The sequence below is a fragment of the Triticum dicoccoides genome, chromosome 6B (genome assembly GCF_002162155.2).
Source record: "Triticum dicoccoides isolate Atlit2015 ecotype Zavitan chromosome 6B, WEW_v2.0, whole genome shotgun sequence".
NCBI lineage: Eukaryota > Viridiplantae > Streptophyta > Magnoliopsida > Poales > Poaceae > Triticum > Triticum dicoccoides.
The window spans coordinates 69,592,481-69,605,602 of NC_041391.1; the positions used below are offsets into that span (position 1 = coordinate 69,592,481).

Here is a 13,122-nt window from a genome sequence, read left to right on the forward strand (position 1 = left end):
TGTTTAAAGGATGGTCATTCCTTTCTTCTCTTCTCTTCTGTTTAAAGGATGGTCATAAGCACCTGAAAGAGGATCAATCGCCCCAACCCCCCGACACCCCGAGCCGCTCCCGCGAGTGTCCTCGGGGGAAACCCTAGCGCGCTGCCCCTCGTCCTCCCTCATCGACCTCTCCCCCTGCCGCCACCGCACAGCGCCGCCGGGCAAAGTCCGGCCGGCATTGGTGGCGGCGGGGATCTTGCCCCTCTCCTCGCGGTTGGCATCCGGCGCAAGACGGTGCTGGGCTGTGCGGGGCCCGGCGGCGCGGCGGCAGGCGTGCTGGGTGGCGGTGGTGCAGCGGCGGCTTGGGGCCCCTTCGACGCGCGGCGGCTGCGGATTCTCTAGCGGTGACGCGCGCGCCGACCCTGTCCAGATCTGACAGATTTGGCTCCGGTGGCCTGATGCGCGGCGGGGGCAGCGTGCTGCTTGGGTCACGGGCGTCTTGCTCTGCCATGGCCGCGTCTCGCGGAGCTGGAGGCGTGGCGGCGGCAATGGTTGGTGCGTGTCCAGGCGGGCGGGTGGCCGCAGGCTCACATGCTCGACCCTGTGATGGCGCGGGCCATGGACGGCTTGGGCCACGTGCGGCCGCCCTGCAGTGGTAGGTGGTGGCGGCGGCACGGTGGTGGTGGTGGTTCGCGCTGATGGTGGCGCTGGCGGCGGTGTGGGCTTCGTCCGGCGGCCGTTGGCGGCGAGGGTGGTGGCGCTGGCTCGGGGCTGCCCCTCAGGGTCCCGGCATGGATGTGGGCTGCCACGGCGTGGTGGTGGCCCATCGTGGGTGGTCTGGGTTGTTTCACGGCAGCGGCTGGACTTCTTCGGCGTCTGCCTGTTGGTGAGCACCCTTGACGACCTTTGATTCATCTCCTCGTCGTTCGGGCGCTACCTTTATCGGAGGGTTGGCCCTCTCCTAGTGGCGGCCCATCGCTCGTCTCGCGCCCGGCAGCAGGACCGAGCTCGTCTCGCGCCCGGCAGCAGGACCGGACTCGTCTCGCGCCCGGCAGCAGGACCGAGCTCATCTCGCGCCCGGCAGCAGGATCTGACTCGTCTCACGCTCGGCAGCAGGACCGAGATCGTCTCGTGCCCGGCGGCAGGACGGGTCGATGGTGGCCAGTTTTGGCCGACCTATTGGGTCTTGTCACTGGGACAGCCCAGGGGTGCGAAAGGCGGTTCCTTTCCACTCGTCTCTTTGGTTGGGGTAGCGGCGGGTGGCGGGTGAGGTGGCATTAAGGTCCTGGATGCCGAGGCGGCGGCCCTGGTGGTGGTGTTGCGGTGATCTTGGGCAAAGCCCGTGGCTTGGTGCTGCCTGGTGGCCATGGCCGTGTGGGCGGCGTGGTAGCCAGGGTGTGATGTTCGGTGGCGGTGAATATTGACCGCGGTGAAAACCTGTTCTATCTTTGGACGGACCGGCGGCGGCGAAACTCGTTCCCTTCTTGAAGGCGTCGTCGCGGCTCTCACTGTCCGTCATGTTGCTCCAGGGGAAACTCTGATCTTTGGGTCAGGCGGTGGCGGTGCTTCGGTGTCGTAACCTTCCTGTAGACACCGCCTTGGAGCCCACGGTTCGTCGTATGTAGCTTTCTCTCTTCGCGATGGCGTGTTCACGGTTGAGGCCCCCGGTTGCTCATGTAGTGCTAGGGGTGGTGTTGCTGCGCTCAGGGCCTATGTATCATGCCTTGGGTGTGTGCGTGTTCTGGTGGCGTGCGTTGCACCGGGTTGTTGATGATCTTTGCTTTATATATAAAGCAGGGCGAAAGCCTTTTTGGGTAAAGGATGGTCATTACTCGGCTGAAATGGCGGCAGTTAGAAGATTGGAGTATTTGTTACATTATGTGTCTGGCGAATACTCCCAGCAAGAAATTAGGGCATTTGCAATTGCATATTAACTGCAGTCTAGGGGTGCGCGAGAAAGTGAATTAGTGATGTATATGTAGCATATATACTGACAGAATGTAAAATGAAACCAAATAAATGGAAGATCTCATAGTAGCGAAATCAACAACGTTTCTTAGACAAAAAAATCATGCTATTTCGTAAGTGGAATCGTACTTTTGTTGCACTACAAGCACCCAGGATTGTTTTTAGTCATAAAGAGTGGGTGTGTAGTGTTGGGAGGCGATGCCGGACCAATCCCAACACGGAAGTATCAAAACAACTTATATAAACTAAAATCTCAAATATCCTTCACGTGCGCGCATGGGGTGTGGCGGAGTATTCTGAAAGGAGACAGAACTCAGATTCGTACCTGGTCTCGTTCATGGGTGGCCGACAGTCAAGTAGTCATGCCAGTGCCAATCTCCCTACTGAAGTTGGCAAGTTGCCGAGCTCATGAACAGTGACTGAAACATGGATCGATTCGCCAAACTTTTGCAGCAGAGGATGTTCCAGTGGTCCTTATCATGCCGATATGTGAGCAGGGTGAAGATTCGGTCCGGGGAACTACTTGGCACACAGAACTTGAGCGCATAATGTATCCTGCACCTTGATGATTTGCCAGCCTTGTGACATGAAGTTTCACCCTGTGACTGGAAGCGAATCAGGATGGGACCAAGTATTGACAAGGTACAGCAGACACAAAAATGAAGGGTTCAAGCAAAGTTGATCCAGGAATAGCAGTACGCTCTTTTAGGGATTACCACAAAGCAATAGCTAGGAGAATCTCGGTGAGGTAGTCCATGGGTTTTGAAGGGATTTTGTTTATGAATAAGTGAGCACAACTGCCCGCTATGGCTGACCGTATGCATGTTTCAAAAACAACTGTTATCAACATCCAGTCTAGTACCTTCAGCAAAAGGAAAGTATAGTGATTAACAATCGCTGATAAGCTATACAGGAAGATCTTCCTATTCGGTGTTCGTGGAAAGGAATCAATTGCCATCATTTGAAACCAATCTCCTCATAAAAAGAGGGTAATGTTTCCACGTTGAAAGCAATTCGACCAAGGCGTAACTAACAGTAACACGTGTAAAAAGCACACATGACAAGCTCTAAATCATGCATACAAAAAAAATCCAAGTGAATCTAGATGCATATTTTTCTTTAACAAACGGAACAATGAATGATGTCTAAGTTTCTTCCATGTTAGGCATCTCCAGCCGCGCCCCCAACAGGCCCTCCCCAGGCGATTTTGCCGCGCCGGCAACAAAAAAAGGCCCCAGTCGCGCCCCCAGAAGACCGTTTTTCGCCGGCTCGGGCCAAAACTGGTGCCGGCGGACCCAGGCCGAAGCCGGCGCCCTGGGGGGCGCTTGGGGAGCCGGCGCAAGGGAAAAAGGCGCGTGGGCCCGCCCTGGAAGCGATCCGAGGGTCTTTTCCCGCCGTTTCTTGACACTTTTCCCTCGCATCTCTCCCGCTCGCTCGCCTTCCTCCCGCCATTCTATCCCTTTCTCCCGCTCGCTCTCGCCTTCCTCCCGCCAAACCCCCTCCCGCTCGCCGCGAAGAAGCACGCCATGCCGCCGAAGAAGTACGCCATGCCGCGCGCGACGGCAACCGCGAGTGGCGTCGTGGCCCAGCCGAAGCCGAGGAAGCCGAGGGCGCCGCCATCGAAGCCACTAGGCCTGTCGAACGCCGAGTGGAGGGTGGAAGTTCAGCGGCACGAAGCGGTCACCACTGACAGGCGGAACAGGGCCATAGCCAAGAAGGCCCGCGACACCGCGGCACGCACGGCGGCGTCTTCCTCATCGGTCGAACAGGCGGGGATGAACCCACCCGTCGTCAGCCACGCCCAGTACGCGCCCTGGGGACAGCAAGGCGCCGGATCTCCATGGGGTTCATCGTCGCCCGGCTGCTACACCGACGGCGACGCGCACAGCGGGTTCAACCCAAACGTGACCTTCCCTCATGGTCACCCCGCTACGCGCACGCCCTCGCCCGCCTTCGTCGGCGTGCAGTACCCTCCATACAACTACTCGCCGTCCGCCTCCTACGCGTCCACACCGACGCCCCATCTCTACCGCGGACCGCTACCCTTCTCGCACCTCGGCGGCACCGATGACACGGGAGCCGACATGGACGACATCATCGCGACAGGATCAATCACGGCCGCCGAGTCTCTCGGGTTCGCCACCCAGGACGAGGTGGTTGACCTCAACGGCGACATGGAGGCCGAGCTCGGCTACGTCTACGGCGACGACGCGCAGGAACCCGAGGAGGAGGAGGGCGAGGAGGAGGAGGAGGAGGAACCGGCGCCTGTTCCGACGAAGGGGCGCTAGAAGAAGAAGAAGCGGGAGGCTAGGTCAGGCGAACCGCGCATCAAGTGGACGTCCAAGGAGGAGGAATGCCTCGCCGAAGCATGGAAAGTCGTCTGCCTCGATCCGACCACCAGCGCGAACCAGAGCTTGGACACGTACTGGGACCACATCAAGGCCGAGTTCGACGAGCGGAAGCTCGTCGACCCCTACTTCAAAGGCGTGTACATGCAGCGCGGCTCCAAGGCGATGGCGAACCATTGGGGGCGTATCCAGTTGGCGTGCAACAAATGGCATGGAATCGTCGAGGAGGTCGCGGCTCGCCCGGAGAGCGGCGCCAGCATTGAGGATCAGGTACGCATGCCGTTCGCCCGATATCTTCGCCCCCTACGCCTGCCAACTGTTTGTCTCTCCGCGCAGCTGCTGCGTATGTTCGCCATGTATCGGGGCGACAACCAAGACGCCGACTTCAAGCACCTCCACGTCTACAAGCGCATTGACAAGTGCGAGAAGTGGGCGGAAGTCCGGCGTGCCCTCGACAAGGCCAAGGAGACATACAAGCCAGACGCGACGACTCCGGGCGCGTCAGAGGGACGGCCGGACGGCCACAAGTTGGCAAAGAAGGAGAAAAGTGCCGACGCGGCAACCGCGCGAGTGCAGGAGTCCATTGAGCATTGCCTCGCCGACGCCCAGGCCCGGGCCGTCCTACGCGAAGAGAAGACCGAGGCGCGGTGGTTGTCGCTTATGAAGAACAACGCCATCAAGCTCGACCTGCTCCGGACAAACGTCGCCGCGAAGAAGAGGAACACCGACATGGCTTTTCTGATGAGCGGGGCGGACATGCTCCAGAGCAACGACGAGAAGCTCAAGGCGTGGTACCTGGTGCAGCGCGGCCTCATCCTGAACGAGCTGCCGACGGCAACGCCGACGACGCCGATGACGCCCACGACCACACGGACGCCAAGCCCGGACGGCGCCTCTACATCGCCGCCCAGTAGTGCCGAAGCCGCGCCGACGCAGCCCTGCGACGAAGCAGGTCCGACACCGACGAGCCCGCGCACGCCGACTCCGCCAACGCCTGGAGCCGACCAAGCCGAGTGATTCGTTGCGCACGGCGCCCCTCTGTTTTCTGTAACGCCAGACTACGTCCGATCGCCGGATTTGCGGCGTCTTTTGAGAGCGGGAACGACCAAGTTTGAATTTCCCGCGTCCTGGGGCCGGCGCGTGGGGGCGTGACTGGGAGCTAGGTCGCCCCCAGGGGCCGAACTAGCGCCGGCACGCCCCCATGCCGCTCTATTTAGGCGCCCTGGGGACCGAACGGCTGAAGATGCCCTTATAGTTGTTGATGGTGCTTGCAAATACACCAAATATTTCAGGTAAGTGCCACCTATGCAACGACTTTAACCTTTTGAATTAAATATGCCATTAAATTTGAAAAAGGTAACAGTATGTAGTACACATGATAGCAACATATAAGATATGAAAAGAAAGTGTGCTGGTTTCTTATTGTTCCTTGCACACAATAACCAGAGACAAATATGCTATTCTTCAAACCAACTCAACAAAAACCAGAAAGCGCAAAGGCATAGTCAAGAGCTCACTGATCAAACTATCTAATTTAAAAATTATTCAATAAAGCCGATGTGCTTTTAACTGCATATAAAACTCTAAATTAAATGACAGAAATAGCACTAGAAACTACTGTATAGTTATTTTAACAAAAGAAAATAGATAGCTAAATCTCTCCCTAATAATAAAGCATGAATTGGGTCTCCGGGTTCACCGTCACAATACGCTTTCTTCTCATGTCATAATACGCTTTTACAATTTGTATGGAAAAAATTGTAATATACACGAGGTGGTACTAATGAAATCAAGTCGTGTGCGTCGAACGATCGCACCGGCTCCCTTCCCTGCTGGGCTTGCCTGGACCCGTTTTTCTACTTGCAACGAATCAGCGGCTGGACTATCAAAAAATAAAACTATCAGAGACTCAAATTCGGAAACGATTGGTTTTTCCTTCATACTACGGTGTTTTGACTGTGACCCAGTCGAGCTCCACATCCCTCGCCGCTTCCTCAACTTATCTCAACTGCCAGCGCGCCGGAGGATGAGCAGAAGACGGAGTCGTTGCGGGCCGGCGAGCAGGTACTTATCTCAACTTCCAGCGCGCCGCCACCACCTGCCGCTCCGCTGCGTGCCGCCACCACCGCCTCGCGCGCCGCCCTGGTCGCCGCCGCCGGCCTTGCGTTGCCTCAACGCCCGACCCCCGAGTCTCGCAGGCCCGCCACACACCTACTCTCTTCCAACAATTCCGTGCATCCCGGCTCGATTACTTCAGGGAGGAGGAGGATGACGACGAGGCAGAGCTGCTAGACACGGTCACACGGCCGCCTGTCCCGGGAAGATCTGCAGCAACGGTGGCCTCTGGTGCACGCGGATGTCTGTGGAGGCGGAAATTTAATTCGACCTCACCTCGGGCTGCCGGCCTCCCCAAATTCCTGCTGCCGGCGCCCTCCCGAAGCTCCTGCTGGCCTCCTCCCTGAGCCCCAAGCACGAACAAGGTACTGTGCTGCACACCTGAAAGTCACCCAGCTACTCCTTGTAAAGCCAAATCCCCTTTTGAAATTGAGCAGTTGACCAAATTAACTAGGAAACCCTTGACGGCAAGTTACTTCGGGACTGATAGAATCACCACAAATTGAGATGAGGCATTCAAGCGGGCTGGACACACTGACACTCGAGCAGTAGGATCCCTTGAACTGAAGAAATGAATAGGAAGATACATGCAATTTAAGGTAGGCGCACACTAACGTCTCAGTATCAGCACCATAATTTGTGTGTGTGTGTATGAATTTTTTAGTTTGTCTCATGATTGATGCATTCACCTTAGTACAGTATATCTTCTGTTTCATGTGTTTTCTGTGTAAAAGTTGGGTCCCGATGACCAATAAGCAAAGAACAACCTTCTCCAACTGACAGTGTATTCTCCTAAACAATTTGCCATTTTGGTATTTGCATGGGGAATAAAGAAGAACATTCATCATTAGTACTTGAAGAGACTTGCCTGGTTGGGGCAGAACAGGATCTGCTATAGTGCATGTTACTTGACTGCTCACTGTACGACTTCAATAAAATCAAGGTCTTTTCCTGATGCAAGAAAATGTTTTCTTGCTGCAATGGTAAGCTATTCTGAATCCATCTTATAATGTGGCTGCTCATGTTTGGTGCAGACGTAGCGCATGGCAGGGAGATAAAGTGTTGAGAAAAAGGACGACGATGTAAAGGGCAGATGATAGGGGATTACTCAATAAGTATGCGGAGCTGCTATAAAGTTTCCTCCTTTATGTATAGTTATTTCACTATCCACCTAAATGTCATCCCATGTATATGTAGGAAACTAATTTTGTGTTGCTAAATTTTTTGTATATATTTAATATTATTCAGTGTTAAACTAATAATGATCGAAACAATGCTAGACTTACATGTTGATTCATCATTTGTAGACTTTTGGTTACAACGGATAGATATGAGCAGTTTAGCACTATTCTTGCTTATATATCAAAAAATATTATGATCAGCAGGCTAAATCTACCACACGGGTCGTTAGCTCTGTTACCGTAACATTGCACCATCCTAACACGCGAGGAAAATAATTTCACAAGATTCTCATATTAAGTATCTATTCAAAGAGGTATGTGACAATGTGCGGGAAGGAGAAATTCACTCGGTAACAACACCGATTCTACGGCTTGCATGCTGAGAGTTGAGACCTGGTGAGCTTACTCGTACTATTGTGTGATGTGTTAACTTACTTTTGTAGTTTCTATATGCCAACATATATCATGCTGTTTTATGGTTAGTAGTATTTCAACATAATTTTTCTATTCATGCATTGAAGCAAAACTGCAATTAGTTGCTACAGAGCTAGGAGATCTTGGTGTATAATAAAATATATTAGTATGGAGGGGTTCCTTTGTCACCTGATTTGATAAGGTATATAGTACGGAAGTTTTTTTATTTCATAATCATATTCTTGATGTACTGTTTAACGTATTTTCTTTTCAGAGATTTGCCCTTCAAATTTTCTTGTGATAGCTAATTGCCTTTCTGTAAAACTCTTTGTGCGGATTAGTTGATATGATCAATGGTCAAACTGTTTGAGTTTCAAAATCATTTTAACATTTCAAATTTGGGGGTTGTATATATACAACCGGATATCATGTGTATCATGCATAGCGATCTACTTTGTTCTGTCTGTTAGCATTAATTAATGTCTACTTCTTGATTATATTTGATATACTTCAGATAGTGAGCATGATTGTGGGGATGGTGTGTATGAGGATTTTTTTCCCTTCTCCCATTGGAACACACAGGTATATTTGGGTTTATAATATGGGTTGTTGCCCCAGTTGCTTTTGCTTGGCGATAATGGCAATGCAGTTATCACCATGTTTGCACCGTTCTTCACATGCACATCCCTAGGCTCCTTATGTTACTGTTCACCATCACTGTTGATTATTTCTCCTTCTATTCTGTTATCCAATAGGTATTCTCTTACTACATATAAATTTGGAGGACAAAGCATTTATTCTGTTGATATATTAAACCCCAAATTGCTGACATTTATTCTGTTGATATATTAAACCCCAAATTGCTGACATGTAACGTCTTCTATCTGAATTTGTTTCATAAAATTAATCATTGGTTTAGTTTGATAGATTAAACCCAAATTAGTTTATGGACTGAACTAGAAATAACACAATCACATATTAGTTTTCTTTTTAAATTTCATAGTAGAGATTTAGCCGTCGATGACCCACTACACGTGGATGCCACATCCTTTCTTCCTCACCTATCGCGCGAATTTTCAATGCCGGTCCACTGCGATCAGGGTGCTGGAGGCTCTTGGGCTTGCAGCTCGCATGCTTGGAGGTAAGTTTTGTAGCCTTCCGTTGCAACGCACGGGCATTTGTGCTAGTTATCCTGAATTGTATACTTGTTAAAAAAACATCATAGCTAACAGATCCTTTTTTAGCTTCCATTTTTCTGTGCTCGGCCGTGTCAGGCGGAAACAAATATTCCCTCCGTCCCAAAATGAGTGTCTCCCAAAATAAGTGTCTCAACTTTAATATAATTTTGTACTAAAATTAGTACAAAGTTGAGACACATATTTTGGAACGGAGGGAGTATACAGATAGGAACTTACACGGACCTTCTGTGACAAATTGGCAGGAAAAATACTATACCAATGCCTACAAAACCTACACTACTGCATGACAGGCTCCTCAACAAAAGGCAAATATATGAATCCTCTGTTTTACGCATACATACTATCATATTCCTAGGTTTTGCACATTTTTCCTACCGTGTGAACCAACTGAGCCTAAAGGTGGGAGCTACACAGACCCGCCCGTCAACGGTAACGTCATCACGCCTGGCATGGGGAAACTTCAGTCAAGATTGGAGGGCAGCCAAATTTGCATAAGAAAATTGAAGGACAAGGTCCTCATAATTAAAAGGATGCTACATATATATTTAACGGTGTATGGCACTGGAAAGGTAGTCCACATGCGGCTACTAAAGTAGTCCACAAACAGTAGCAGCTGGTGGTCGTGTGCCCGGCCCACTGCCCACAGACGTTTCCCTGGTTTTTCCTTTCAGACTATCATATAGCAAAGTTAGCAACAACTGGTACAATTAAGTGGAGGCTCAGAATAAAATAACTTGGAAAGCTAGCGCAATGATGGCAGTAGTGCATGAATGCCTTCACTAACAGGCAGGAAGATTCATGCCACCTACTCCCTCGGTCCCATAATATAAGAACGTTTTTGACATTAGTGTAGTGTCAAAAACGTTCTTATATTTTGGGACAAAAGGAGTACTTTAATTCAGACATGACTCGGATGAGATGCATATACCCATGTGATTTAATCTAAAGGTAATTTAGACCTGTATTTTTTTCTCTATATAATATATGGCACGAGGTCGCGCTCCTGAGCTCACAACACCCCAGCGCTAGCTAGACAGACAGAGCCATGTTTCTTGCAAGTAATGGCACACCCCAGCAGTAGCTTCTTCTCATCATCCTCCTCTACGCCGGCTGCTTCCTCCTCTCCTTGCCGCTCGATGCTCCTGGACATGTCGCTGCCGCAGTGTCGCCACCCATCTCCTTCAGCTTCGACTTCACCAACTCATCCTCGTACGACTGATTTACTTTGTAGAGAAGCGCGGTGTAATCTCCAGATAGCCCATGGATTTTGTAGAGAAGCGCGGTGTAATCTCCAGATAGGCGTTGCCCCATCCTAGGTTGGACTGATTTACTTTTGCTGTAAAACAATATTTATTTTTAGGCTTGTTGAACATGTTGGCTATGTGCATCGCGCTATGCAGAGGCCGGGCATTCTTCGATGCGGTTGTATCACCTCGATATATCAATTGAATGAAATGTTCTTTATCGAAAAATAAGCGAGGGGGCAGGGGGTACCTTAGCCAAATGCCAGGTGTATGTGTATATCTCCTCTGAGATGCGATCACATATATATATTATTTATTGATCATGCTAATACACAAAGGAAAACAGTAGGTAAATATACTTATAAAGCATGTCTGAGTAGTATGTGCATATGGCAGCTAAGATACTTGAAGCAAAATAGTAGTAACAGAAACTATTTACAGGGCCATGCACAACATGATTATGGATAGCATGAAGATAAAAGTAGGGCTGTGTTACGTGGAAAACATGAGCACTATCCATAGGGCGATACTTTGAGTATTTAGCTTAGAAGCATAATCAGATATTTGGATCACATGATGAAATTATTCCCAAGAATCAGATGATTTTTTTAATGGCATTGTCTTGCTAAGGTTACTTAAACAACTACGGAATGGGCATCAAACCCAATGGAAGCCAAGATATAATGATGTGAAGCTTTTCAGAACTTAACACTGAACACCTAAGGTAGATATCAAATCTATGAATGCAAAGGAAATACGAAAAGCAATTTCAGTACTGGAAGTTTTGGAAATACCAAATAATGCATTCCTTGGAGAGTTGACACACACACATAGCCATTTATTGTTGTACATCAAACCTAATGGAAGCCAAGATATATTGTCCAGGGTTTAGATTCTGGCAGTTCATATATTTCAGCCTAGGCTTCATACCTCACCAAATATCTATGTTACAGATATGAGCAGTCTTAAGCCAATCAAAGACATTATCCTTTCAGCACTCTTGCTGAGCTTAGGGTTGCAAAATCCAAATCATTTCACACTTGATATATGTAAGCATTCCATAGAGCTCAGATTCGCCACCTGCTGGGTCAGGCACAGCTGAACATAAGAAACAATTAAATTTTCATGACAGACTAATAAGAACCGCAAACAATTAGAATTTTGAAAGAGCTCGCAAAAGAGTTCACGACAATAGGCATCTATATCATGGATGCAGAATTTAATAAGAACCGCAAACAATTAGAATTTAAAAAGAGTTCACTGCTCAGGCTATTAATGAATAAAACTAATGTGCGTAACTCTAAACTAAATGGCATAAACGGTACTAAGAACTACAGTATGACTATTTTAACACAACAAAATGGATAGGTAAAAATTATCTTGATTTGCACATCTATACTTGTTCAAAAGCAGCATAGCTCACTGGGGCAGATCCATTTATTGCTTCTATATTTCTGTTGTCAGTTGTGTCAACTGCAAATAAATATATAGCTAGGAAGTTTCACAGGTTCCTTCTCCAGCAAGAGGCAGAAAAACACTTCGCCGATGACAAATAAACCTACATTGCATGATAGGCTCACAAACAAAATGAGCCTATCCTACATTGCATAAGGTCAAATATAGTTGAAAACCACCTGAAGCAGATTATGTTACTTCAAAATCAGAGTGTCTTTCATTGGCGGCTGATGCTTGACAAACCTACACTGCAGGATAGGCTCACCAACAAAGTAGCCCAATATTTATAGTTGAAAACCAGCTGAAGCAGATTATTTTACTTGAAAAGTACAGAGAATAGCTCACTGATACTCTCAATTCACGTGCTGGAAATGGCCTGATCTCGCACTCTCTTAGCTCCAATACATCTTTCATGTGTTTTAACAGGGGAAAACTTTGACTCATTGATTTCAAAAGAACGATATCTCATGATTTCGAACAGTAGACCAGATACCCATCTTGCATCATTAAACACAATCAAAACGAAGAATTGCATCAGTAGACACATCAATTTGCCACTTATGCTAGGATGGACAACAAGCCTAAGGTAGGTGTTAGTTTGTACAAAGACTTACAGCTTAGCTGAAAGCAACAATTTGGTCTGAAATTTGTAACTTGATGAAATTCATTTTGTGAACTGACAGTTTTTCTGTAGATATGATGAGATTAATTCAAGACTAGTAGATAGATATTATAAGAATAAATGAATGCCAACTCCACTCATTTATTTCTGAAGATTAAGGGCAGATATAAATGATAAAAAATCAGTTGTTAATCATACTTTAGAGCCAAATAGGTTACTTGTTCAATATTTAAACTTTCCCAGAAAAGGTATGGTAAACTACAGGATTTAGGAATCAATCTTTGAAGAATACAGGGAAAGAAATCAGAAGACAGACAATAAAAACAGACCCGGTAGAAATATATCTTCTAGAAGCATAATCTAAATATTATACACTGAACAATTTTGGCAAAAAAGATGACGAACTGAAAAAGGAACATGCTAGACAAAATTCGGCATGAAAGCATATCACAACAATGCAGGACAGTTCTTTTGCTTTCTGGTTTTCAGGCTCCTGGTTTCAACAGAAAATTGGTCCCACCCACACATGACACATCCATTTCTGTAATCTTAAACAGAAGAGGGGACCATAAACATATTCCTGACTTTTTATCTTGA

General features: G+C 48.4%; 1 long non-coding RNA gene across 3 annotated transcripts; it reads left to right on the forward strand.

The window, feature by feature from the left end:
* Positions 1–6,750: 6,750 nt before the first annotated feature.
* Positions 6,751–9,156, forward strand: LOC119326565. Of its 3 annotated transcripts, XR_005158051.1 has the most exons (4): positions 6,751–7,009; positions 7,244–7,393; positions 7,796–7,987; positions 8,520–9,156. It is a non-coding gene; the product is annotated as an uncharacterized LOC119326565 (long non-coding RNA). The 3 variants fall into 3 exon arrangements; XR_005158050.1 differs by lacking the exon at positions 8,520–9,156 and having other exon boundaries at positions 7,793–8,116; XR_005158052.1 differs by lacking the exon at positions 8,520–9,156 and having other exon boundaries at positions 7,247–7,393; positions 7,796–8,116.
* The last annotated feature ends 3,966 nt before the right edge of the window (positions 9,157–13,122 follow it).